We start from the raw sequence: 27448 nt of genomic DNA on the forward strand, positions 1-27448 counted from the left end.
GGGAATGAGAAGTCCAGGGCGCCGCGAAAAGGACAGATGATCGCTTGGTCTTTCAAGTGGCAGCATAGGGCTCCAGTCACAGGGAGGGAAAAGGTGCAGGAAACGTTAGGGTGTCACCTTTTGCGCAGAGTGGGTCTTTGGCGTAGCGGTAAGCATCCCCGCTGCTGGGCCAGAAGGAGTAGGGTTTCGATCACCGCTCCACACAGTCCCGGCAAGTGGAGTCGGAGCTCCGACTCTAAATTCTGGGTTGACATCCAGCGGAATACTTGCGTCCGTGGGTGTGGGTGCCCCCCACCCCTCGTATAGGTTGTGGGAGCCCGTAAAACCCTCCCGCCATAGGACTAACCACCCTAATGGCTGGTATGAAGATGGTTACGGTCACGGAAGGAGCGTTAACGCGGCCAGAAATCCTTCCACCACGTCATACAGTTCCCCAAAGGGAACAGTGTGAGGACATGTACGACGACGACCTCTTACACAATGCACCTCCTTGGACCCTCAGTCACAGATGCGAGGGGGAAAATTGTTCAATTGTTAAATTTTCATTTTATTGACATGTTAAATGTTGTCTTTTATTTTTTCATTGAAATGTATATTTGTGACTGAAAGGATATGTAACCTTTTCGTTTAAACAGTACAGCATGTAGTCACTTTGAAAAAAAACTCAACTTTTATTGGAGCAAAAGTATTTTTACAACAACTATTTGAAAATTAGAAAATAGCTAGTTTCCACCTTGAATGTCTTTATTGCACTAAGAAACCAGAAAAAGTCACGTTTTCTGAACTATTCATGTTTACAAATGTTTGAAAAGTAGAAAATAGCTAGTTAACATTTAAAAGTTATAAACTACCTACATCAAAACTGACCCTGATAACTGTTTTATGATGCAATAAAAGGTCACTGCTTCACTTTAAATTGTGTCTGCTCCTGTCTTTGCCTTGCGGGGGGAGGGGTAGGTACAAGGCGACACTACCTCATGAAGGTGTTGGCTACTAGCAGTTCTCGAGCAGCCTTACTTTCGGCGGCACTTGGCTCCTCCCCATGAGGCCTGGCCACATGCACATTGCCATCGCCTTCATCCTCCATTTCAGCAGGGAGCTCTTCTGCAGTGTTAAGGGTCAGTCCTTCCTACAGGGCAAAGTTATGCAAAGCACAACAGGCCATCACAATCCTTGCCACTTTCTGGTGAGAGTACTGCAAGGTCCCCCCTGACCTATCCAGGCACCGGAAGCATGATTTCAGAACTCCTATTGTCCTCTCCACCACTTGACGTGTGAACACGTGTGCCTTGTTGTATCTCTCCTGAGCCTCATTATTGGTCTTGCGGTAGGGGGTCATCAGCCATGGTCTTAGCGGGTAGCCCTTGTCGCCCAATATCCATGCGGACCCTGGAGGTAATTTGCTGAGAGCATCATACAAGTTAGAGTTACGGAGGACGAAGGAGTCATGATAACTTCCCTGGTGCCCTGCATTCACGTTTAGGATCCTGAGGTGCGCATCACATAATATCATTACATTCAATGAATGATACCCCTTCCTGTTTATGTATGTCACAGGTGCATCCAGTGGTGCCTTCAATGCCATATGGGTTCCATCGACGGCCCCAATCACTTTGGGGAATCCAGCAATGCGATGAAATGCTAAGGCCATCTCCTTTTGATGTCGATTGGACAAGTCATACTTAATCAACTCTGAAAGCCTACGGCAAATGGCTTCTGTGACCTGGTGAATGCAGACCCTCGCAGCATTCTTGGAGATGTTGCTGTAAGGTTCAAATTTTTCAGCAAGAATCACGCAAGAAAATAGGGTTAATAAGACAGTTTTATTGACCAAAAGAAGCTTGTACAGAAAAAACCTTGATAAAAGGGCATACAAAATGGCCACCGGACCTCGTGATCAGTTTCTGGGACCATTTGATTTCTGTTACTGCAAGCCAGACAGGCTTGTGGATTGAGGACAGTAAGCCCGCGAAAGTCAGTATCGGGAAAACGAAACTCAGGGAACTGAGCATACATATTAATTGGATTCTAAGTACAGGACAGTCTTGGGTTACAGGATGAGGCCCATCAAGAAATGGGCAGACAATTGAATGAACACTTAAACCCATTTACTGTACAAAGGAAAACCGTTTGACAGCCATCAAGGGCAATCTCCAGACCGATCAATATACGAACCGAGTTACGGTGACAAAGTAAAAGACATTATCGGTCCAGGAAGGCCAGTTAAGCTATCACCGGCTCCCGTTACAAGACAAAGCGCCCCTGCAGAGATTTCTGCCCGCCAAAAATATTACAAAGACAGGACTATGATTTGGCGGGAGATAAGACTGTCCCAAAAGGGTATAACTATGGATTTGAAAAGTCCATCAGGAGGACGATTCTGACTACGATTACGCTTCGCTTCACCTCGAACACTACGATTCACAATTCATTTCTTCAGTACGATTCGTAACTTCGGTGCGGAACGGAAGACGACGAGGGTGGCCTGGGTACTTTTGTCGGGAGATCATCGACGGCCCAGGCCGAAGGAGAAGACACCCTCGGGAAAACGACGATCCAGGCCGGAGAAAAGGACACTCCGGGCCTAGCACTCCAGTGCCTCAACATCCCATTCGACCAGGAACTTCCCATGTGCAGTTCTACAACATCACATCGGTGACAGAGTCTTCCATGGGCATCCAGTTCTTAAAGTCACGTCGGTAACGGATTCATCCATGACGAGCGCTCATCAAGACTGTATCTGCTGCTCCATCGCGTAAGAAAAGCAAACTGCGCCAGAAGTTTCCAAATCCACGTGACGACGGAAAGCTGTGCCAAAAGGCTGCGAACCCCTTTTTGCGAATCTGAAAGTGGTGAGCATGATCCCGAGTTCCTCAAGTCGAAACTTAGTTTAGGTCTAGGGGAGGGGGTTAAGGGTAATCGTAATGTGTTCCCCCTTTTACGATGTGCCGTGTGTTCCCCATTTCCATAGAGTTAAGTTTATAGATATGTGCATGATTGTAGTTATTTTAATCTGTGCTTATGACATGTATTTTACAATGCTGCAAACTGTTTTATAATAAAAGCCTCCATTTCGTGCTATTCAACCTGGTCTATTGAGTCTTTTCTCTGCACTACAGTTCCCTGCACCTAAGTCCAAGGTCTAGAACCGTAGGGAAGAGTGGGTCGAACCACTCAAGGGTAATTATTGCACGAAGCCTGGTAGGAGACCAGAACGAGCAAGAGAAACCCCCTACATTGCTTATGTCACCGGTGCCTGCTTGAAATGACCCACTTGCAAAGAAGTTCAATGCTGTGGTTACCTTCATGTTCACTGACAAGGCAGTGCGGGTCTTCGAGCGTGGTTCCAGGTCCGCCTTCAACATGTCACATAGTCGGCCGATTGCCTCTTTACTGAAGCGCAGCCTCCTCACACACAACTCCTCCGACAGCATCTCAAATGATCGCCTCTCCCTGTACTCTCTGTGGGGTGGGTAGTTGTTCCTTCTGATCAGGAGACGGTTATGGTTCCTCACTCTTCTACGTTGTTCCCTGGCGTTCCGATTTCTTTGAAGCAAAACCACACAGAGCATCACGGCAACATTTCTATAAGAGGGCATGTTTCTCGCTCACAGGACTCCTCTTTACACAGACGTACTTGTAAGGAAAAAATGGAAATAGTTGTTAAAGTTATTTTAATAAACTGAGTGGCTAGAAAATCACCTCGGTCTATGGCAGGAAACATGCTTTAACGGCTTGGGAACACGTCATACCCGCCTGATGAATATCACAGGCTGAGATGATTTTCAATAATTAACATTTTCTGAAAGTCATAATTACATACATACATTCATCCACATACTGAAAGGAATATATACATAAATACACATACTTCAAGGAATATATACAGACAGTCATACATTCATACATACATACTTACTTAAAAGAAGATATATTACTGATGAAAAGTTTATTTTTTAAACATTTTATTCATTTTTAAACAGTCATTTTCACATTTAATAAACAAATCAAATTCAATTAGGCCTTGCACACAGCTAGAGTTGATCTTTATAGCTACACTACTCAAAACCCGTTTTAAAAAAAAAAATTAAGTTGGAAACTTACCTCAGACTTTCTTACAATAAATTCCCTCCCTTTCACAACTAAAAATGTGCCGTTTAGAAGCACCACTGCTGAAGTAATTCTTCCTCCTTAGCGTTACAGAGCTTCTGGGTGGCTTTACTCCTTCTTTTTAAATGTGTAAATGGTGGGGACGTACCCTCACTCCACCAATTCATAAAAACGCCGAATTTCAATGCGCACGCGCTGCCTGAAACGTCGCACGCGTTCCACCTATTAACCCCTGCTTTCAGGGGAAAGGAAATGCCGGTTTTCCGTGCATGCGCTGTGCATGCTGAAAACCGGCAATTCCATCGGGCTCACGCGTGAGTACCCCATGTGTACTCACGCATTGGGACACGAATTTCTGGGCCATTGTGAATAGCTGGGGCCCAAGCACTGATCCCTGCGGTACCCCACTAGTCACCGCCTGCCACCCCGAAAAAGACCCATTTATTCTGACTCCCTGTTCCCTGTCTGTTAACCAATTTTCAATCCATGCCAGTACATTACCCCCAATCCCATGTGCTTTAATTTTGCACACTAACCTCTTATGTGGGACTTTATCAAAGGCCTTCTGAAAATCCAAGTACACCACATCCACTGGTTCTCCCTTATCTATTCTACCAGTTACATCCTCAAATGCGAAACATTGCAGCCGATAAATGCTATGAGTGCGTGCCCACTTAGAAATGGATTGAGACTGCCCGAACTCATTGCTTCCAGCGGACAGAGGAGACTTTCATTCCATCATTGTGGGCAAGGTTTGACCTTCAATCCAAGAAACACAATGCCACTCTACATCCCACTGCGCCAACCACAGGCTAGCTGCCTGTCAGATGGGAAAGCCTGCAGCACAAGGATGCATCAGAGCAAAGAGCAGGTGGGGACGCAGCGCAAGCTCTCAGTCAAGGGAGGGTCTAGTGGTAATCGGGTTGTGGGGGCAGGGGAAGAGATCGGGGGAGAGATCGGAGGGAGAGATCGAGGGGAGTGATCGGGGGAGAGATCGGAAGAGAGATCGGGGGAAAGATTGGGGGGAGAGATCGGGGGAGAGATCAGGGGGAGAGATCAGGGGGAGTGATCGGGGGAGAGATCGGGGGGAGTGATCGGGGGAGAGATCGGAAGAGAGATCGGGGGGAAAGATCGGGGGAGAGAGATCGGGGGAGAGATCAGGGGGAGAGATCGGGGGAGAGATCAGGGGGAATGATCGGGGGAGTGATCGGGGGAGATATTGGGGGAGAGAGATCGGGGGAGAGATTGGGGGAGAGATCGGGGGGAGTGATCGTGGGGGAGATCATAGGGGTGGGGTAGATTTATGGGAGCAAAACGGCGATTAGGGGAGTGAGATGGTGGTCAGGGGGGAGATCGCAGGGAGGGGGAGACCACGGGGGTGCAGGGGGAGTTGACGGCCATGGGGAGTGAAGCAGGTTAGCTTGTTGGGCTGGGGGTAAACTCTCCTGCTCCTCCTGGCCCACAAGCAGTGCTGTAAATGCACTTACCTTATGGAGTCAGCCCTTCTCACCTCCTTATACCTGCTGGGTTTCATTTATATAGCTCCTTATCATAGCTGAGAAACATTTTGAATCCCTACACAAGCAGTGGATTACTCTGAAGTGTTGTGGCTCCTGTTATATGGGCAAATATCCAGCAAGTTTCCACACATGCCAAGGAGATGAATAAGCAGTCAATCTCTTTTTGCTAGTGTTGGTTGAGGGAGCAATGTTGATCAGGACACTTGGACGGATTCCCTGCCCTTCCTCAAAGGATGCCAAGGAACCTTTCATGTTAACCTGAACTGACAGACTGGACCTAAGGTTTCAATGTTTTATTCAATGAATAGCACCTCCGACAATACAACTCTTCCTCAGTACTGCATTGAAGCATCAGCCTCGATTATCTGCTCCAGTCCTGGATCTCGAACCCACGACCTTCTAAATCAGAGTGACACCAACTGAGCCCAAATTGACACTTGAATACCACAGGATACAAATTAAAACTGAGGGAAGTTAGGAGAAAGAAGTGGAGCAGAATTTCATCTTCCAAAGGACAGTGGACCTGTTGAATACATTATCGAAATCATGCCTGGAGTAAGTGACTGCGATTGATTTTACGCAGATAATTTGTAGTATGTAACTATCCTTCACTCACTGCAATTTACTGGAGAAATCACCCTGCTTTTAGCGAGCGTCGTTGCTGCAGTTTTGTTCATGAGTCCTGTTTGCTGCAGTTTGTATTTTTAAATAGACTCTGTAGACTGTTTGCTGTAGTGCGCTGTTTAAACCGGCTCTGTTTGCTGAGTAAATAGACTGTTTGCTGTGAGTCCTGCCACAAGTCCAACTCTGGGGTTGAAGATGGTTAAAAAGGGACGGGCTTGTTGAGGCAAGTGACCTTTCCCCGTCCCGAAAATCGTAAGGTGGCAGATGGAGGATAATATAGGGAAATGTAGGGTTATTCACTTTGGTAGGAAGAAATCTCTCAGCATCTACCCTGTCCAACCTGCTCAGAACCTTATATGTTTCAATAAGATCATTAAGATTCTCTGCTTGTACCCAACGGCACACTTGGGGACAAGATGCACTGCTGAACAATAGCAAATGAAATACAGAGACTTCAACCTGCACACAGCCAGAGCAGGAAAAGCTAATTTAACAATATTCTGCTGAACAGGCCAAAACAAACAGGTCCGAATCCCACAGGTGTCAGAAGAGTCAAACTGAATGCACAAGAGACCAGGACCGTCAGCCAGTTAACTTATATAAGACTGAGACCTGTTTAAATCAGAACAACGCTCCAGTTATTCAAAACAGCAGCACTGCAACAGAAACTATACCACCTCATTTAGATTGCAGCCCTGTCTCTGAAGGAAAGGGCTGGGATTCAATGTAGGGAAATGTGAGGTTAGTCACTTTGGTAGGAAGAATAGAAAAACAGAACTTTTTTTTAAATGGTGAGAAACTTTCAAATGTTGATGTTCAGAGAGATTTGGGTGTCCTCGTACAAGAAACACAGAAAGCCAGCATGCAGGTACAGCAAGCAATAAGGAAGGCAAATGGCATATTGGCCATTATTGCAAGAGGGTTGGAGTATAAGAGTAAGGAAGTCTTGCTACAATTGTACAGGGCCTTGGTGAGACCACACCTGGAGTACTGGGCACAGTTTTGGTCTCCTTATCTAAGGAAGGATATACTTGCCTTGGAGGCGGTGCAATGAAGGTTCACTAGACTGATTCCTGGGATGAGAGAGCTGTCCTATGAGGAGAGATTGTGTAGAATGGGCCGATACTCTCTGGAGTTTAGAAGAATGAGAGGTGATCTCATTGAAACATACAAGATTCTGAGGGGAATTGACAGGGTAGATGCTGAGAGGTTGTTTCCCTGGCTGGAGAGTCTAGAACTAGGGGGCACAGTCTCAGGATAAGGGGTCGGCCATTTAAGACTGAGATGAGGAGGAATTTCTTCACTCAGAGGGTTGCGAATCTTTGGAATTCTCTGCCCCAGAGGGCTGTGAATGCTGAGCCTTTGAGTATATTCAAGACAGAGATCGATAGATTTTTGGACTCGAGGGGAATCGAGGGATATGGAGATCGGGTGGGAAACTGGAGTTGAGGTTGATGATCAGCCGTGATCTCATTGAATGGTGGAGCAGGCTCGAGGGGCCGAACGGCCGACTCCTGCTCCTAATTCTTATGTTCTGTTATGACGGCTTCGGGAACCAAAGGCGCGCGGAGGGGCAAAGAAGAAAATGAACGCAAAAAAAAGCCGTTCCTTTCAAAGCACCTGCCTCAGAAGAAGAGCCGAGCCGGAACTTGGTCGTCAATTCATGTAGCTTCCGTGGCACAGTCGCCCCTCCGCACCGGCTCGGAGGAGTTGGCCGTTGGTCGCCCTCCTCTGCTTCATGGCAGCCTGAGCCTGTGCTGATTGACTGGCAAAAGCCCAAAAGGAGAGATTGTCGCAGTTGGGCTGGGAACAAATAAGGGCTTCCGCGGGGGCCTGAACTTACGCCCACTGATGCGTGAAGGGACCATTTATGAAACATATTTGCTATTCATCGACGTTTCCTTTGAATTAAAGCTTCGACCGCAAGTAAACGCACTTAGCTGGCAATTACCAAAAATATATGTTGTGATATTTTTACATTAGCGTTTCACCATTTGTGCAGAGCCCTACTGGCATGAAGCACCAAGGCTGTTGTTACTGTGGCCCCAGTTAATTAATTAAAAGCATGAAGGCCTTAACACCACTGATTAATTGCATGAAAGGTTTTTGAGAATTAATTTTAAAACACATTACTTTATGAAAATTAATCTTTTTCCTGATCTTGCTTAACGGGCTCTTTTTTGTATAAAAATACAAAAATTAGGAATACTTGTCCGATCTGTTATTAAATGCGGTGCACATCTATTACCCTGTGCAGTGATATATCTAGTATTAGTCTAAATTGCCTTCTGTAATGTTTCAGATGTAAGCATTAGCCTTTTAGAGCTTGCAGTCAGAGACACAGTTTAAGCTGATTAAGGAAATACTGATAGCACGGAAGAGTGCAATTTAACACCGTGTATCACGATGTACCATTCGGAGGAGAAAGCGTTCCTTTTGCTTTAATTCAGTAGCTACAATAAGCCATTCAGGGTGAAAGCTGAACCGCCCCCAGCGTGGATTCCATCCTGATTTCTTTGCCATCATTTCCATAGGAGAGGAAGATAGCTCGGGGTGGTGGGGGCGGGTGGAGGAGACAAGGTAAAAACGAGAAAGTAATGAGTGAGTAATAAGGAGGAAACTCAGGGAGAACATCTTTTTCCAAAGGGCAATCGAGTTGTGGAATAAGTTAAAACAGAAGGTAATTTAAGCAAACAGCATTAATGGGTTCAAGAAGCAATTAGATGCGTTTCTGAACAGTGAAGTGATTGAGGGCTATAATGAGAAGTTGGGGTGGATCCGTTAAAATAGATAGAACGCTTGAGATTAACAGTCTTTTGCTGTTCCTTACAATGATGTTCTTAAGATAACTGCCTTGCAGCCCACTCCAATCTATATTATCATCTCCCACTGGCACAAATACCCTTGCACAAAGCAGGCACTTTCTTTAAGTGTGACATTCGCTTTCTGTAACACTTTGCCCATTATGCGTTCCTGATAACAGCCGTATTGTTATAAAACAGCAAATCCTTGAGCTCACCGTGCACAATGACAGATCCGCTAAATATATCCTTGATTTTTTTTTTATTTCCAAAAGCAAACCCTATGTCCAAACCTACTCGCCATGCTGTGCTATGGCGCCTTCACTGGCAGGAGGGCGTAATTACAGTGTGACAAGTTTACATAGATGGTTCCCATTATCAATATGCAGATAGGAACTTACAATAGTAAAAGTTGATAGGAAATGTGCGGAGGTGTAAGATTTTAATATATTGTGGATAAGCAAGAACTTGAATTGTTGATCGAGCGTACAGTCTATATTTGCAAAGAGGCACAACTGATAAATTAGCAATAATTTCTGCTCCAGGTCATACGGAACCTTCAGAGCAGATTGGTGGAGGATAACAGGATTGGTTGGCTGTATATTTAATTCCAAACAGTAGTGCACAATTTATAGATTTTCAAAAACTTGACAATAGGTTTAAAAACATATAAAATTCCCCTTTCACTTCATTCTTCCCTGCTCCCCAAACGTTCCCCTGCATTTAGCTTCTTAAAAAATGTAACAGTGCAGCTGGGTTTCAAGATCTTCAGCTCTAAAGCATTGCAGTGGCAGCTGTAGCTCAGTCGGTAGCACAGTTGCCTCTGAGTCAGAAGGTTGTGGGTTCAAGTCCCTACTCCATGGGGCTTGAGCACATAAAGCTAGGCTGACACTCCTGGGGCAGTGCTGAGGGAGCGCTGTGCTGTCAGCGGTGCCATCTTTCAGATGAGACAATAAGCTGAGGCCCTGTCTGTCCTCTCAGGTGGATGTAAAGCATCCCACGGCCAATATTTATCCCTCAACCAACAATACAAAGACTGGTCATTATCACATTGCTGTTTGTGGGAGCTTGCTGTGTGCAAATTGGCTGCCGTGTTTCCCACATTACAACAGTGACTACACTTCAAAAAAGTACTTAATTGGCTGCAAAGCGCTTTGAGACGTCCAGTGGTCGTGAAAGGTGCTATATAAATGTAAATCTTTCTTTTCCCCACAGGGCAAAAGAGAATAAGGATATAAGGAGCGAGTTTCCTTGCTGGTGTCCTCCTTGACTGATGATTCGACACTTTCTTCCCTTCAGTTTTTTAATGTTTTTTATTAACTCACTTCAGTAACTATCATATAATTTCCATTTTTCAGATCTCTCTGTCTTACATTAATCTGTCAAATATACTTTCGCTTTTTAACCCACTCAACCTTCCTTTCTCAACCTCGTGGCCTTTCTCACTGTGGCCAGGGTTTTTCCTCTCTCTCTCTCAGCCATTCTTTTCCTTTTCTTCTGGCTCTTTTTCCAGCCCGTTTTCCCGCACTGAAAGGGAGCCCTGATCCTCAGTGTAAGCAGAAAGCTAAACACAGACTAGGGTAACTGACACAACTGGGTCATCCTCCCTGAGGAAGGTGCGGTCCTCTCATCACAGCACTTTACTGCTTCTTGAATTATTCCAAAGTTGGAGCACCTACTCCCTCTATCAGGCTTGTTGACTTCTTCAAAAAAAACTAGTTCTCTCTTTTCCACATATGAGTCAAATTGGCAAAGTCTGCAGCACTCACACTGCCCTCATTGTTGAAGCCATATGTATAACACATCTCCCCATGCCAGCCTCATTTCATTACTGCCTGGATCCAGAGTCCCTCCCGCCCACGAGAAGTGTCAATTCTAAATGATAAAATGCTGGAAAAGGGACACATTTATTTCTTTCCTTTGCCAATTTCCTTTCCTCCTCTTTAAAAGCATTGACTCACTGCTAGGGGTTCAATGCCACGAGCCCCACATCACCTTCCCGTACCTTGTCCAAAAAGGGCCATTCTTTGCATCTGAGTTCTGACAATGGCTGCTGGGATCCACCCTCACCCAGTGTCCAAACACATTTACTCCCTTTGAGACTCACTGGATAATAATCGGAAGCCAAAACGTTAGCTGATTGTCCCCTCCGTGGCCAAGGCCACTGTTGCTTTCTGTCGTGCTCCTACCAAAGATCATCGGCTAACTGAGCACAGACCGAGGATTGAAGTGGCGGTAGGGATTGTGGATGCATTGGTAATAATCTTCCAAAACTCCCTGGACTCAGCAAAGGTCCCGGCAGACTGGAACACTGCTAATGTAACACCCTTATTTAAAAAGGGCAGTAGACAGAAGGCTGGAAACTATAGACCGGTTAGCCTAACATCTGTGGTAGGTAAAATTTTGGAGTCCATTATTAAGGAGACAGTAACAGGACATTTGGATAATCATAATTTAATAAGACAAAGTCAGCATGGTTTTATGAAGGGGAAGTCATGTTTGACAAATTTGCTGGCGTTCTTTGAGGAAGTAACATATAGGGTGGATAAAGGGGAACCAGTGGACGTAGTGTATTTAGACTTCCAAAAGGCATTTGACAAGGTGCCACACAAAAGATTATTGCTTAAGATAAAAAATCACGGGATTGGGGGTAATATTCTGGCATGGATAGAGGATTGGCTATCTAACAGAAGGCAGAGAGTTGGGATAAATGGTTCATTCTCAGACTGGCAATCAGTAACCAGTGATATAGATTGGGCCAACCAAATTAGTAACAAATAGAGGTAAACGAATACGATTTGGTTGGGATTACAGAAACGTGGCTCAAGGATGGCCAAGACTGGGAACTCAACATCCAGGGGTATTCGATATTCAGGAAAGATAGGCAAAAAGGAAAGGGAGGTGGGGTAGCATTACTGGTTAAAGAAGGGATTAATACAATTGTAATGAAGGATATTAGCTCTGATGATGTGGAATCTGTATGGGTAGAATTGAGAAATACTAAGGGGAAAAAAACATTAGTGGGAGTGGTATATAGACCTCCAAACAGTAAGGTGGAGGTTGGGGATGGCATTAAAAGGGAAATTAAAGAAGCGTGCAATAAGGGCACAGCAGTCATCATGGGTGACTTTAACCTACATATAGATTGGGCCAACCAAATTAGTAACAATACCGTGGAGGAGGAATTCCTGGAGTGTTTACGGGATGGTTTCCTGGACCAATATGTCGAGGAACCAACCAGAGATCAGGCTATCTTAGACTGGGTATTATGCAACGAGAAAGGATTAATTAGCAATCTTGTTGTACGAGGCCCCTTGGGTCGGAGCGATCATAATATGATCGAATTCTTCATTAAGATGGAGAATGAAGTAGTTGACTCAGAGACAAGGGTCCTCAATTTAAATAAAGGAAACTACGATGGTCTGAGGAGCGAGTTGGGCAGGATTGAGTGGGGAATGGCGCTCAAAGGGTTGACGGTGGATAGGCAATGGCGAACATTCAAAGACCAAATGGATGAGCTACAGAATTTGTTCATCCCAGTTTGGCGCAAAAATAAAACAAAAAAGGTGACTCAACCGTGGCTAACAAGGGAAATTAGGGATAGCATAAGATCCAAGGAGAGGACATATAAATTGGCTAGAAAAAGCAATAATCCTGAGGATTGGGAGCAGTTTAGGAGTCAACAAAGGAGGACAAAGGGATTAATTAAGAAAGGGAAAATAGAATATGAGAGTAAGCTAGCAGGGAACATAAAACTGACTGTAAAAGCTTTTATAGACATGTGAAGAGAAAAAGATTAGTGAAGTCAAGCGTAGGTCCTCTGCAGTCAGAATCGGGGGAATTTATAATGGGAAACAAGGAAATGGCAGACCAACTAAATGCATACTTTGGTTCTGTCTTCACAAAGGAGGACACAAATAACCTCTCAGAGATGCCGGGGAACATAGGGTCTGATGAAAGAGAGGAACTGAAAGAAATCAGTATTTGTAGGAAAATGGTGTTAGGAAAATTGATGGGACTGAAGGCCGATAAATCCCCAGGGCCTGATGGTCTACATCCCAGGGTACTTAAGGGAGTGGCCCTAGAGATAGTAGATGCACTACTGATCATCTTCCAGAACTCGATAGACTCTGGAACGGTACCCATGGATTGGAGGGTAGCTAATGTTACCCCACTATTCAAAAAAGGTGGTAGAGAAAAAGCGGGGAATTATAGACCGGTAAGCCTGACATCGGTAGTGGGGAAAATGCTAGAGTCTATTATAAAAGATGTAATAGCAGAGCACTTGGAAAGCAGTGACAGGATCGGACAAAGTCAACATGGATTTACAAAAGGTAAATCATGCTTGACTAATCTACTGGAATTTTTTGAGGATGTAACTGGTAAAATAGATAAGGGAGAACCAGTGGATGTGGTGTATTTGGACTTTCAGAAGGCTTTCGATAAGGTCCCACACAAGAGATTAGCATGCAAAATTAAGGCACATGGGATTGGGGGCAAGGTATTGACTTGGATAGAGAACTGGTTGACGGACAGAAAGCAAAGAGTTGGAATAAACGGGTCATTTTCCGAGTGGCAGGCAGTGACTAGTGGGGTACCGCAAGGATCGGTCCTAGGGCCCCAGCTGTTCACAATATATATTAATGATCTGGATGAGGGAATTGGAGATAATATCTCCAAATTTGCAGACGACACAAAGCTGGGCGGGAGGGTAAGCTGCGAGGAGGATGTCGGGAAAATCCAGTACGATTTGGACAGGTTGGGTGATTGGGCAGAAACATGGCAAATGCACTATAATGTGGATAAATGTGAGGTTATCCACTTTGATGGCAAAAACAGGAAGGCAGATTATTATTTGAATGGCAATAGATTGGGAGAAGGGGAAGTGCAAAGAGACCTGGGTGTCCTTGTGCACCAGTCGCTGAAGGTAAGCATGCAGGTGCAGCAGGCGGTTAAGAAGGCAAATGGTATGTTGGCCTTCGTAGCAAGAGGGTTCGAGTACAGGAACAAGGATGTCTTGCTACAGTTGTACAGGGCCTTGGTGAGACCGCACCTTGAGTATTGTGTGCAGTTTTGGTTACCATACCTGAGGAAGGACGTTCTTGCCATGGAGGGAGTGCAGCGAAGATTCACCAGGCTGATACCTGGGATGGCAGGAATGACGTATGAGGAGAGATTGTGTCGATTGGGCTTATACTCACTGGAGTTTAGAAGATTGAGAGGGGATCTCATCGAGACCTATAAAATTCTGTCAGGTCTGGACAGACTAGATGCAGGAAGGATGTTTCTGATGGCCGGGGAGTCCAGAACCAGGGGTCATAGTCTAAGGATAAGGGGTAAGCCATTTAGGACTGAAATGAGGAATTTCTTCACCCAGGGAGTGGTGAACCTGTGGAATTCTCTGCCACAGAGGGCGGTGGAGGCCAGTTCATTAAATATATTCAAGAAAGAGTTGGATATGTTTCTTGAGGCTGAAGGAATCAAGGGATATGGGGAAAAGGCGGGGACAGGGTACTGAGTTTGAATGATCAGCCATGATCACATTGAATGGCAGAGCAGGCTCGAAGGGCCGAATGGCCTATTCCTGCTCCTATCTTCTATGTTTCTATGTTTCTATGTGTTCCGCAGGGGTCAGTGCTGGGTTCCCAACTCTTTACAATCTATATTAACGATTTGGAGGAGGGGACCGAGTGTAACATATCAAAGTTTGCAGATGATACTAAGATGGGAGGGAAAGTAGTGAGTGAGGAGGACATAAAAAACCTGCAAAGGGACATAGACAGGCTAAGTAAGTGGGCAGAGATTTGGCAGATGGAATACAATACTGGAAAGTGTGAGGTTATGCACTTTGGCAGGAAAAATCGTAGAGCAAGTTATTATCTTAATGGCAAGAAACTGGAAAGTACTGAAGTACAAAGGGATCTGGGGGCCCTGGTGCACGAAACTCAAAAGGTTAGTATGCAGGTGCAGCAAGTGATTAAGAAGGCCAATGGAATGTTGGCTTTCATTGCTAGGGGGATAGAATATAAAAATAGGGAGGTATTGCTTCAGTTGTACAAGGTATTGGTGAGACCGCACCTGGAATACTGCATACAGTTTTGGTGTCCATACTTAAGAAAAGACATACTTGCTCTCGAGTCAGTACAGAGAAGGTTCACTCGGTTAATCCCGGGGATGAGGGGATGGACATATGAGGAGAGGTTAAGTAGATTGGGACTCTACTCATTGGAGTTCAGAAGAATGAGAGGCGATCTTATTGAAACATATAAGATTGTGAAGGGGTTGGATCGGGTGGATGCAGGGAGGATGTTCCCGATGATGGGTGAAACTAGAACTAGGGGGCATAGTCTTAGAATAAGGGGCTGCTCTTTCAAAACTGAGATGAGGAGGAACTATTTCACTCAGAGGGTGGTAGGTCCATGGAATATGCTGCCCCAAAAAGCTGTCGAAGCTACATCATTACATAAATTTAAAACAGAAATAGACAGTTTCCTAGAAGAAAAGGGAATTAAGGGTTACGGGGAGCGGGCAGGAATTTGGACATGAGTCTAGGTTCGGATCGGTCATGGCCCTGTGGGTAGCGGAGCGGGCCCAGGGGCCGTGTAGCCTGATCCTGCTCCTGTTTCGTGTGTCTAATTCTGTTAGATTCAGGAGATGGTCCTGTGATAGTGGATTGGCGGTTAGGATCACATCAGCCATGATCTTATTGAATGGCGGAGCAGGCTCGAGGGGCCGATTGGCCTAATCCTGCTCCTATTTCTTATGTTCTTATGTAACTCTGCAACCTTCAACAACAACCACAACGTCTTGCATTTCTATAGCGCCTTTAACGTAGTAAAACGTCCCAAGGCGCTTCACAGGAGCGATTATCAAACAAAATTTGACACCGAGCCACACAGGAGATATTAGGGCCTTGGTCAAAGAGGTAGGTTTTAAGGAGCATCTTAAAGGAGGAAAGAGAGGTGGAGAGGCGGCAAGGTTTAGGGAGGGAATTCCAGAGCTTAGGGCCTTGGCAGCTGAAGGCACGGCCGCCAATGGTGGAGCGATTATAATCAGGGATGTGCAAGAGGCCAGAATTGGAGGAGCACAGATATCTCGGAGGGTTGTGGGGCTGGAGGAGGTTACAGAGGTAGGGAGGGGCGAGGCAAGCCTTCTTGGTTTTTATGGCTCAGCTACTCACTGAGACATCAAGGGAGCGCTGGGAAAGGGTGACGTAGTGGCATGTTAGCACCTGTTTCTTACGTTTGTAACACCTGGGTTCAACTCCAGCCCAGAATGGCTCCTGATTTCCATTTATCTTCCAGCTGTACGGAGCCAATGTAAAAATGAGATCGGTTGGTCTCATCCAATTCTTTCCGTGTGGGCATCCGCAGCACGAAGCCAGCCCGAATTGAGCATGAGTTGTCCCTCTCACTCAAGAGGGGGTCATTTTGACACTGTGCAATAGTCGAAAACAGGTGCTAGCAAATCGGCAAATTTCAATTCAATATGTAAACTGTCAGGTAAATAATTTAAAACGTATAAGTGGATGTAAAAACCCGAGAGCAATAGCCGGTGAAAATTAGTGGACGTTGAAAGCAGAAATTTGCCAAACAAATGGAAAATATAAGTAACATCGTTCCGTTTGATGTAGAACGGGCTGCCGATTCGCTATCACCCGTTTTACACTATCAAACAAAGACAAAATTACCCCCAGAGGGCCGACAAAGGTCATGTGCGTGGTAAATGGAAATGGCAACGCCGGTCAGAGCGGCTGCTCTGAGTTTGGGAATGAGGTTTATTATGGTGGAGTACAGGCCAGGCTTCACTCTGCACCAACCTTGTAGCACCCTGTGCTGAGGCTGGGTGCCAAAAATGGACATCGCAGAGCAGAAAGAAAATCGCCATTAAGTATTACAAAGTATTCACAGCACAGAAACAGGCCATTCGGCCCAGCTGGTCCATGCTGGTGTTTATGCTCCACACCATCCTTCTATTAAGGCTGAAGGGATCAAGGGATATGGGGAGAAGGCAGGGACAGGGTACTGAATTTGAATGATCAGCCATGATCTCATTGAATGGCGGAGCAGGCTCGAGGGGCCGAATGGCCTACTCCTGCTCCTGTCTTCTATGTTTCTATGTTTCATCCTCCTCCCACCCCTCTTCATCTCACCCTATCAACACATCCTTCTATTCCTTTCTCTCTCTTCTGTTTATCTAGCTTCCCCTTGAATGCCTCTATACTATTCGCCTCAACCACTCCCTGTGGTAGCGAGTTCCACATTCTCACCACTCTCTGGGTAAAGAAGTTCCTCCTGAATTCTCTGTTGGATTTATTTTATGCATTTTATTTTTAAAAGCTGGTGATGTACGCCCTCTGCCTAGGGCTGGGGAAATATCAAGCCGTCCAGATGTCCTTTCTTTGAGGTCTATACAACATCCACCTTCCCTTGTAGATTGGAGTACATCACAGGATCAGCAAAAGAGTGATCCAATTGAATTACTTCCCCAGTCTAGATAGCCTCTCTGGAGCCCCTGCCCAGCCAACCAGCACACCCTTCCAGCAACCTCTACTGGCAGACACCTGTATCAGTGTACGCTTCTGTAAACAGAGTGTTGAACAAGCTTACATTGCGTAGCCAGAGGGATAGAACATATGTTCCTATGTGGAATAATGAGCTAGTTTGGAGAACTGACTTGACTGCATCTGGAATACTGCGTACAATTCTGGTCACTTGCCCTACAATGGGGACATCCTGGCCTCGGAGAGAGGACAGAGGAAGGTAACTAGACTGATAGCACAAATTAGGCAACTGGGCTTTGAGGAGAGACTAAAGAAGCTGGGGATGAGGCAGAAGACCAGCCATGATCTTATTGAATGGCGGAGCAGGCTCGAAGGGTCAGATGGCCGACTCCTGCTCCTATTTCTTATGTTCTTAAATGTTTACACTTACAAAAAGCTCAGGGGAGACCTAATCAAAATTTAATGGATGTAAATAAACTGAAACCTAATAAATAATTTTGCATTTCCACAAACTCTGCAACCACTGGGCACAAACTGAAGTTTATAGAATCATAGAATGGTTACAGCATTCGGCCCTTCGAGCCAGTGCCGGCTCTCTGCAAGAGAACTTCAGCTAGTCCCACCCCCCCCCCTCCCGCACTTTCCTCATAGCCCTGCACATTTTTTTCCTTCAGGTACTTATCCAACTCCCTTTTGAAAGCCGTGATGGAGTCTGCCTCCACCACCCTCTCAGGCAGTGCGTTCCAGATCCTAACCACTCGCTGCGTAAAAGAGTTTTTCCTCATGTTGCCTTTGGTTCTTTTGCCAATCACCTTAAATCTGTGTCCCCTGGCTCGTGACCCTTCCGCCAATGGGAACAGTTTCTCTCTATCTACTCTGTCTAGACCCCTCATGATTTTGAACACCTCTATCAAATCTCCTTTCAATATTCTCTGCTCTAAGGAGAACAACCCCAGCTCTGAAGGGGATTGACAGGGTAGATGCTGAGAGGTTGGTTCTTCTGGCTGGACTGTCTAGAACTAGGGGGCATAGTCTCAGGATAAGGGGTTGGCCATTTAAGACCGAGATGAGGAGGAATTTCTTCACTCAGAGGGTTGTGAATCTTTGGAATTCTCTGCCCCAGAGGGCTGTGAATGCTGAGTCTTTGAGTATATTCAAGGCTGAGATCGATAGATTTTTGGACTCTAGGGGAATCAAGGGACATGGAGATCGGGCGGGAAAGTGGAGCTGAGGTCGATGATCAGCCATGATCTTGTTGAATGGTGGAGCAGGCTCGCGGGGCCGAATGGCCGACTCCTGTTCTTACTTCTTATGTTCTTATGTTCTTATGTTCTCCGGTCTATCCTATATCTTACCTATTTAGATAAGGGAATCTGAATACAGTTTAGATTTAACCACTTGACACATGGAGGGGTGAATGTGTGGAACAATGGAAATGGCTAGTGTCAGCAAATTTAGAAAAGAGCCGGGATAGCCCATTCGGGGAAGCAGCGACTGACGGATGTACGAGACAGCATGGCATTTTTGTGAACTTTAGGTGGTCAGCGATGGCCTTTTTTGGTCCTAGATGTGATAAAATGACCAACTATACCAACATGTAAACAAATGCAGTTAGAAAGATTACCTGTAATCATCTGGCAGTTTTCTCTGACTATATATGCTGTGTCTGTATGCTTCTCTTCACTTCACCTGACGAAGGAGCAGCGCTCCGAAAGCTTGTGATTTCAAATAAAGCTGTTGGACTATAACCTGGTGTTGTGTGACTTCCTACATTTGTCCACCCCAGTCCAACACCGGCATCTCCACATCATAACATGTAAACAAGAATGAGATTTTTATTTCCGGATTACAAAAGCCTACTTGGCTTCAGCTCAAAGTCAAAACGTATGGCTTAGAAGAGAATTTAAGGGAAGAAAGGTATTTTTTATCCGAAGGTTACGCAAACTTACTCCATCCTTGGGGGATTTGGTTTTAGGTAAGCCAAGAAAAGGAACTCATCTTTCAAAAGTACAATGTGTGCTTGCTGATGGGAGATGCTTACAAAGAAATGGAATTAATCTCCCATTATTATTACAACACTATAATATTCAAAGCCAATTTTGGAAAATACCTTATCAACTTAACTGCAGGAATTATATAAGCACAATCGAAGACTTCATAAAACCAATGACACTGGAACTCAAACCACCTACTCCACATTTTTAACCAAGCTGAGTGACATGAATCTTGTCATTTATGTGGAAATGGCTTATGAAATAATACTGGGCGGCCTGCTGGTGGCGCTGTCCAGGGAGAGTATCAATACTCGGGCATGGGCCCAGCTTGCTCAGGACATTCTTTAACAGGAACTAGTGAAGCACACAACTAGATCTCCATGTTGAAAAACAATTGATTAAAGCCTTGTTTAATACTGAGACCAAGTGCCTAGTAGTTTTCTTACATCACTAAGCTAATCTCTTTTAATTCTACTTCAATTACACGGTGCAACCCTCTGAAACTCAATTAAAGCATACTTAATGTAGGAAGAGGAATTTTCTTTCAAACAACACTATTTCAGGAGATGGATCTCAGGTTTGCCCAGACAAAACTAATTCATTCAGGGTTCAAAGAGCTGGATTACACACCAGATTGGGGTTTCTAGATGACTAGAATTCAAAAGCAAATAAATTGTGTTAAACTTGTATAGAAACTTGGCTAGCCCACACTTCGAATACTGTGCCCAGTTCTGGTTTCATGTTACAAAAAAGAGATAGAGGTACCGGTGCAAGAAAGGTTTACAAGGATGGTCCCAGAACTGAGAGGTAACAACTAGCAGGAAAGGTTGAATAGGCTAGGGCTCTTGTGGCCAGGAAAGCGAAGACTGAGAGGTGACCTGTTGAGGCATTTAAAATTATGACGGGGCCTCACCAATGCCCTACAATTATATAGGGCCCTGGTGAGGCCACACCTGGAGTACTGTGTACAGTTCTGGTCTCCTTACCTAAGGAAAGACATACCTGCCTTAGATGGAGTGCAGCAAAGGTTCACCAGACTGGTTCCTGGGATGAGGGGATTGCCCTATGAGGAGAGATTGAGCAGAAGAGGCCTATATTCCTTAGGGCTAAAAATTGAGTACTACTTTTCAAGAGAAGTGCCGGGCTCTTGGAGCGTAGCCGGCACACCGCGGCGGAGGGGGTCGGTTCAGGAGGCCGGGGACGGGGATCGCAGGCAGGTGCTGGCAGGAGGCCAGCAACAAAAATGGCCGCCCCACACCTTGCCTTTAAATAGCGCCTCCCTGACCAAAGGTAGGCCCCCCTGACCCCATCGGACATAGCGTCCAGTGGTAAGTCAGGGGATGCTCCCGAAGATCGCGGCCAGGGCGCAAGCGAGGTGCTGCGCATGGCGATGACGTCATTGCTGGCGGTGCAGCGCCACGGGGTGCTACCGGTTAGCGCTGTCGCTAACCTCCCGCTGAATTTCGCGGGAGGCGTGGGCGGCGCCGCGCCCGGGTGCTAGTTGCTTTGCGCCCCGTTAGTGCCCTCTTAGGGCGCTAATTGTAAAGTCTGTAGGTATTATGGCGAATTAATACACAGACTACAAGAGTAACTTTAACAGGACTTTACTATTCGAAGGTCAGGGCGAATCTGCCCAATAAATCCTGACACAGCACTTATATACCGGTGTGGTCACCGTCGGTATTACAGTATACAGCAGCCAAGATAAAGTAGTGCCACACCTAAAATAGTTCTCTTAAAGGTGGACAGTTACATACAATAGTTCTCTTAAAGGTAGAACAGTTACATACACTACAATCCTCCCTTTTTAGCTTACAACATACTTATTCCCCATTAACATAACATCATAACATATATACAACTTATGCAAAACAGTTCACAGATTCAGTCTCTCTGGAGGCTTCCTGACTCTGTCCGGATAACGCCTCGGTGGTGTAGTAGTTTTCGGCGGGGTAGTAGGTTCTTCTGGCAAGGTCGATTCGGCTTGAAGGACAGTGTCAGGTTCATCTGATTCCAGTATTACCAGATCGGAGGTAGGTGCTCTGGGTATCTCTGCTTCAACATTAGCCGTGTAAGGTTGTGGAGTAGGTTGGTCCTTTGTGGATGACCCTATGATCTGGTCAACACGGCGCCTTATTATGCTGTCACCAATGTCCACGGTATACATCAGCGGCCCTAGCCTTTTCCCAATAGTTCCAGGCTGCCATTTCTCGGTACGGTAGTCCCGGGCCAAAACTTGTTGACCTATCTGAAAGGATCTAGTTGGCCTTTCATTCATGCCCTGAAATTGCCGGTTCTCTACGTCCCTTCTGACGTTTGGCTTAATCAAATCCAGCCGGCATCTTAGTCTTCTATTGAAAAACATCATGGCGGGAGTTTGGTTTGTGACCGCATGTGTTGCATTCCTGTGCGCCAACAAGAAGTTATCTACCTTATGTTGTAGGTTGATGTCTTCATTACCCATGGCCTTTATGGCCTTCTTGAAGGTCTGGACAAACCTTTCAGCTAATCCATTGGTGGCGGGATGGTATGGGGCTGACGTGTAGTGCTTGACCCCATTCCTTTTTAAGAACTTCCTGAATTCTTCGGACACAAATTGCGGTCCATTATCAGAACAGATCTGTTCCGGCAGCCCATTCCTGGCAAATATGGTCCTTAATGCTGTGATGGTTTTTTCCGTGGTGGTGGAGGATATCTTTATTACCTCCGGCCAATTGGAGTGTGCATCCACTGCGATTAGAAACATTGAGTCCATAAATGGACCAGCAAAGTCGACGTGTACCCTTTGCCAAGGAGATGAGGGCCACTCCCATGGATGCAGAGGAGCTTGTGGTGGCGCGTTTTGCACCTTCTGGCATCCTAGACAGCTCTTGGTTATTTCTTCGATGTCTCCATCAATACCTGGCCACCACACAAACGCTCTTGCTAGGTTCTTCATTTTCACTCCACCCAGATGCCCCTCGTGAAGCTCCTTTAACACCTTATGCTGAAGTTTGGGTGGAATCACCACTCTAGATCCACACATCAAGGTTCCTCGGCACACTGACAGCTGTTCTTTTCTTTGCGAAAATGCGGGCAGCGTTGGTTCGCCATGTGCTGGCCATCCCTCCACTGTTAAATCGTAGACTCGTGAGAGAGTCGGGTCATTTCTTGTTTCATTTTCGATCATCGAATTTGTTACTGGTAGACATTCCACTATGGATGAGTGGAACATCTCTACCGAGTCCACTGTAGCCGCCTCTTCTACTACTGGCAACGGTAGGCGTGATAACCCATCAGCATTTCCATGCTGTTTGGACCTTTTGTATTCGATGTCATATTGGTGTGCCCCAAGTAACACGGACCACCTCTGTAGCCTTTGCGCTGTCATAGTGGAAACGGCCTTGTTAGGGTTGAATATGGACACCAACGGCTGGTGGTCTGTCAGTAATGTGAACTTCTTGCCCTGCAGGTAATGATTGAATTTCTTTACTCCCCACACAAGGCTGAGGGCCTCCCTATCTATCTGAGCATAATTTCGCTCAGCGGAGGTCAATGATCGGGACGCAAATGCGACTGGCCTTTCCGAGCCATTTGGTAACTTGTGTGAAAGTACTGCTCCAATTCCATAAGGGGAAGCATCACAAGCTAGACGAAGAGGTAACGTTGGGTTGAAATGAGCCAACACTTCCTCAGAGGTAATCAACGCCTTGCTTCTGCGAAAGGCCTTCTTACAGTCCTCGTTCCACTTCCATGGTACTTCTTTCCGCAACAGAGCATTCAGCGGATGCAGCACCGTGGATAGATTTGGCAGAAACTTGTGGTAATAATTAATCAACCCGAGAAACGATCTCAACTGTGATACATTTTCCGGAGCGGGGGCCTTCACGACAGCTTCTATCTTGTCAGGTGACTTGTGCAGCCCCTCTTGGTCAATGACATGACCGCAGTACGAGATCCGTTTCTGGAAGAACTCACATTTCTGGCGATTAACTCGAAGGCCATATTCCTTCAACCTGGTGAGCACCAGTTTCAAATTTGTGAGGTGTTCCTCCTCGTCTTCTCCCGTAATCAGGATATCGTCCAAGTAACACTGCGTGCTTGGAATACCCTGTAAGACCTGCTCCATGGCCCTCTGCCAAATTGCTGGAGCCGAAGCTACTCCAAAAACCAGTCTATTATAACGATACAAGCCTCTGTGCGTGTTGATTGTGAGATACTGGCGCGACTCTTCCTCGACTTCCATTTGTAAGTATGCTTGTGCCAGGTCTATCTTGGTGAAGTGTTTCCCGCCAGACAATGAAGCAAAGATATCCTCAATCCGCGGGAGCGGGTATTGTACCGTGTGAAGCACCGGATTAACTGTGATCTTGAAGTCTCCGCAGATGCGGACCTTTCCCGGTCCCCCTGGCTTGTTACTTGATGAAGACTTCATGACGGGAACAATGGGCGTGGCCCACTCACTCCAGTCCACCTTAGACAGTACCCCTGAACGTTCAAGCTCTTCCAGTTCTGCCTCCACAGCAGGTCGTATCGCGTAAGGTACCGATCTGGCTTTGAAAAATTTTGGGCTTGCATGTTCTGCAATCTTGATTTTTGCTTTAATTCCTCTCAGTGTTCCCAGTCCTTGCTGGAATACCTCTTTAGCTTCGTTCAATATTCTGGACAACCGTTCAGGTTTGACATCTTCCTTTCCGGAATCTACCGTCATTGTGTTTAGTGAATGCCAGTCTATCTTTATTTTCCTGATCCACTCCCATCCCAGAAGTGGTGGACCTCCCTTGGGCAGCACATACATGTCCATCCCTTGGTGATCTTTGTCCTTGTATCTCACCTTGACTTTTATCTTTCCGATGGGGTATACTTTGTGCCCCATGTATGTCTGCAATACTATCTCCGTATCCCGTAGGGGAATATGTTTGAATAACTTTTTGTAATCTTGCTTATTCATGACCGTCAACGCCGATCCGGTGTCCACTTCCATCTTCACTTGGACTTTTGCAATCTGTAGTGTGACCCAGATAGTTTGTCGGTCAGCTTCTTTACTCACATTGTGAATCCTCAGACTACCCAGTTCCTTGCTGTTGGAGTCTGAGTCCGAATTCTGTCCATCTGGACTCTTCCCAGTCACCTTATGTACCTTTCTGTACTTCTTCTGCGGTGACTTATTATTGCTGGTCTTCTTTCCTGACCGGCATACCTTAGCTATTTGACCAAGCTTGCCACATTTTCTACATTCCTGGTTTTTAAACCAGCATTGGTTCTGGTCGTGTGTTGTCTTCCCACAACGATAACATTTCGTTGTACCCGAAGTCATTTGATCCACACTGAGTACCGCTGTCTTCCGCTGCATTTCCACCGTGCCTCTCGCTGCGGCTTCGTGCGATGCTGCAATAAGGACAGCCTTATCAAGTGTAAGATCGTTCTCTTCGAGCAGCCGTTTTTGTGTTCCTTCCTTCGACATCCCGCACACGAACTTGTCTCTCAGTGCCTCTGTCAGATTTACCCCAAACTGACAGTATTTTGCTAGCCTACGCAGTTCAACCAGGTACTCCGCGTTGCTTTCCTCTTTTCGTTGTGTTCTCACGTAAAATTTTGATCGTTCCGCTAACATCAGCGGTGCGGGGTTAAAATGATCCTTCAGGACAGCAACAATATTAGCGAAAGACTGATCCGCCGGTTTAGCTGGTGATAGAAGATGCTTCAATAACCCGTATGTCTTCGCACCCATTGAGTTTAGTAAGGTTAGAGCTTTGTCATAATTTGCTATCTTATTGACCTTACAATATATCTCGATGCGTTCTACATACGTGGCCCAATCTTCCACATCGGAATCGAACCCGTTGATGTTACTACACTTAGGCATCTTCACACTCTTCCTGAGAAACAACAACGAAATATTTCTTTAACTTTTTTTTTTTCAAAATGGCGGTTTCCCGCGCTTGTCTTCTTTCCCCGCCCACTTTCAAAATGGCGGTTTCCCGCTTCTGTCTTCTTCCCCGCCTACTGGCGGCTTCCCGCATTTCTTCCCCTGGCGGGAGGGGTAAGCTTTTCCCTCGGGCGACGACCGCTGGCTTTCGGGGTTCGCAGCCTGCGCGTCGGCTTCAGTGCGTTCCTTGTTCCCTTTTCTCGACAGGGCAACCGGCGCTGGGTACAACCCGTTGACGGCGAACAGTTTCAGCCGCTGGGCTGGATCTCGCTCAGTCTCCCTCGCTCGGGCTCTGTCTCTCCCGCTTGCTTGGGCTCTGTCTCTCCCTCAGCGGCTTCCAATCGCGCCTCCCAGCCCTCTCGCAGTCCGGTGCGTTCCTCCCCGGCTGCGGCTGAGTTCACCGCGGTTTATTTATTTTTATATCTTCCCGCGCCTTACGATCCCGGTCGCAGCGCCTCGTGGCCTCGGTAGCTGCCCGGCCTTTTTCGCCGGTCGCGGTCTAGCTGTCTCACGACGCCGTTGCGTCTCCCAGCCCGCTTGTACCGCGGCTTCCGTGCTCCACGCTGCCCCAGTCTCAGCGCCTCTGGGCCCGACTTCTGTCCGGCTCCTTTCCCCCGACCGTGGTCGAGTTCACTGCCCTTATCCTCCGTTTATTTTTTTTTAATTTTCCCTTTACTCACAGTCACCGTGGCCGACTTGCTTCTCGTGCTGATCGGCTCACTCACCACCGTGGCAGAAGGGACAATCAGTGCCTGTTGCTGATGGAAGGCTTCGTGTCTGAATTCTTCCTTCTTCCTTGCTCTGCAGACTCGAGTTTTCTCTCAGCAGAACGACGAGGGCAGGTGCCTCTTCTCGACGCTCGTTAACTGCTTCGGAAGTATTGTTGCCGCAGGGTAAGATCGAACTCGTCGCCACTGTAAAGTCTGTAGGTATTATGGCGAATTAATACACAGACTACAAGAGTAACTTTAACAGGACTTTACTATTCAAAGGTCAGGGTGAATCTGCCCAATAAATCCTGACACAGCACTTATATACCGGTTTGGTCACCGTCGGTATTACAGTATACAGCAGCCAAGATAAAGCAGTGCCACACCTAAAATAGTTCTCTTAAAGGTGGACGGTTACATACAATAGTTCTCTTAAAGGTAGAACAGTTACATACACTACACTAATGAGAGGCACAAAGCAACCCAATTTTTCCCCCTTAGAGTTTAGAAGAATGAGAGGTGATCTAATTGAAAAATATAAAATTCTTAAGCGGCTTGACAGGGTAGATGCTGGGAAAATGTTTCCACTGGCTGGGGAATCTAGGACACGAGGTCACAGTCACAGAATAAGGGGTCGGCCATTTCGGACTGAGATGAGGAGAAATTTCTTCACTCAAAGGTTTGTGAATCTTTAGAATTCTCGACCCCAGAGAGCTGTGGATGCTGAGCTGGTGAGTATATTCAAGACAGAGATCAAAAAATGTTTGGGAATGAAGGGAATTAAGGGATATGAGAATAGTTTGGGGAGGTGGAGTTGAGGTAGAAGATCAGCCATGATCTTGATGAATGGTGGAGCAGGCTCGAAGGGCTAAATGGCCAACTCCTGCTCCTATTTCTTATGTTTTAATGTTCTTATGATAGGATAGATGTAGAGAAGATGTTTCCACTTGTGGGAGAATCCAAAACTAGGGGCCATAAATATAAGATAGTCACTAATAAATCCAGTACGGAAATTAGGAGAAACTTCTTTACCCTGGGAGTGGTGAGACTGTGTAACACACTACCATATGAATGGCTGAGGTGAATAGCATCGATGCATTTAAGGGAAAGTTAGATAAGTACATGAGGGAGAAAAGAATAGAAGGATATGTTGATAGGGTGAGATGAAGTAAATAGAATGGGAGGAGGCTTGTGTGGCACAGAAACTAGTTTGGTCAATTGGCCTATTTCTGTGCTGTAATTCTACGTAATTCTAAGTCCCAATTTTGAAACAAATCC

This window comes from Somniosus microcephalus, chromosome 30 (genome assembly GCF_052327205.1).
Source record: "Somniosus microcephalus isolate GS21.2 chromosome 30, FLI_Smic_1.0, whole genome shotgun sequence".
NCBI lineage: Eukaryota > Metazoa > Chordata > Chondrichthyes > Squaliformes > Somniosidae > Somniosus > Somniosus microcephalus.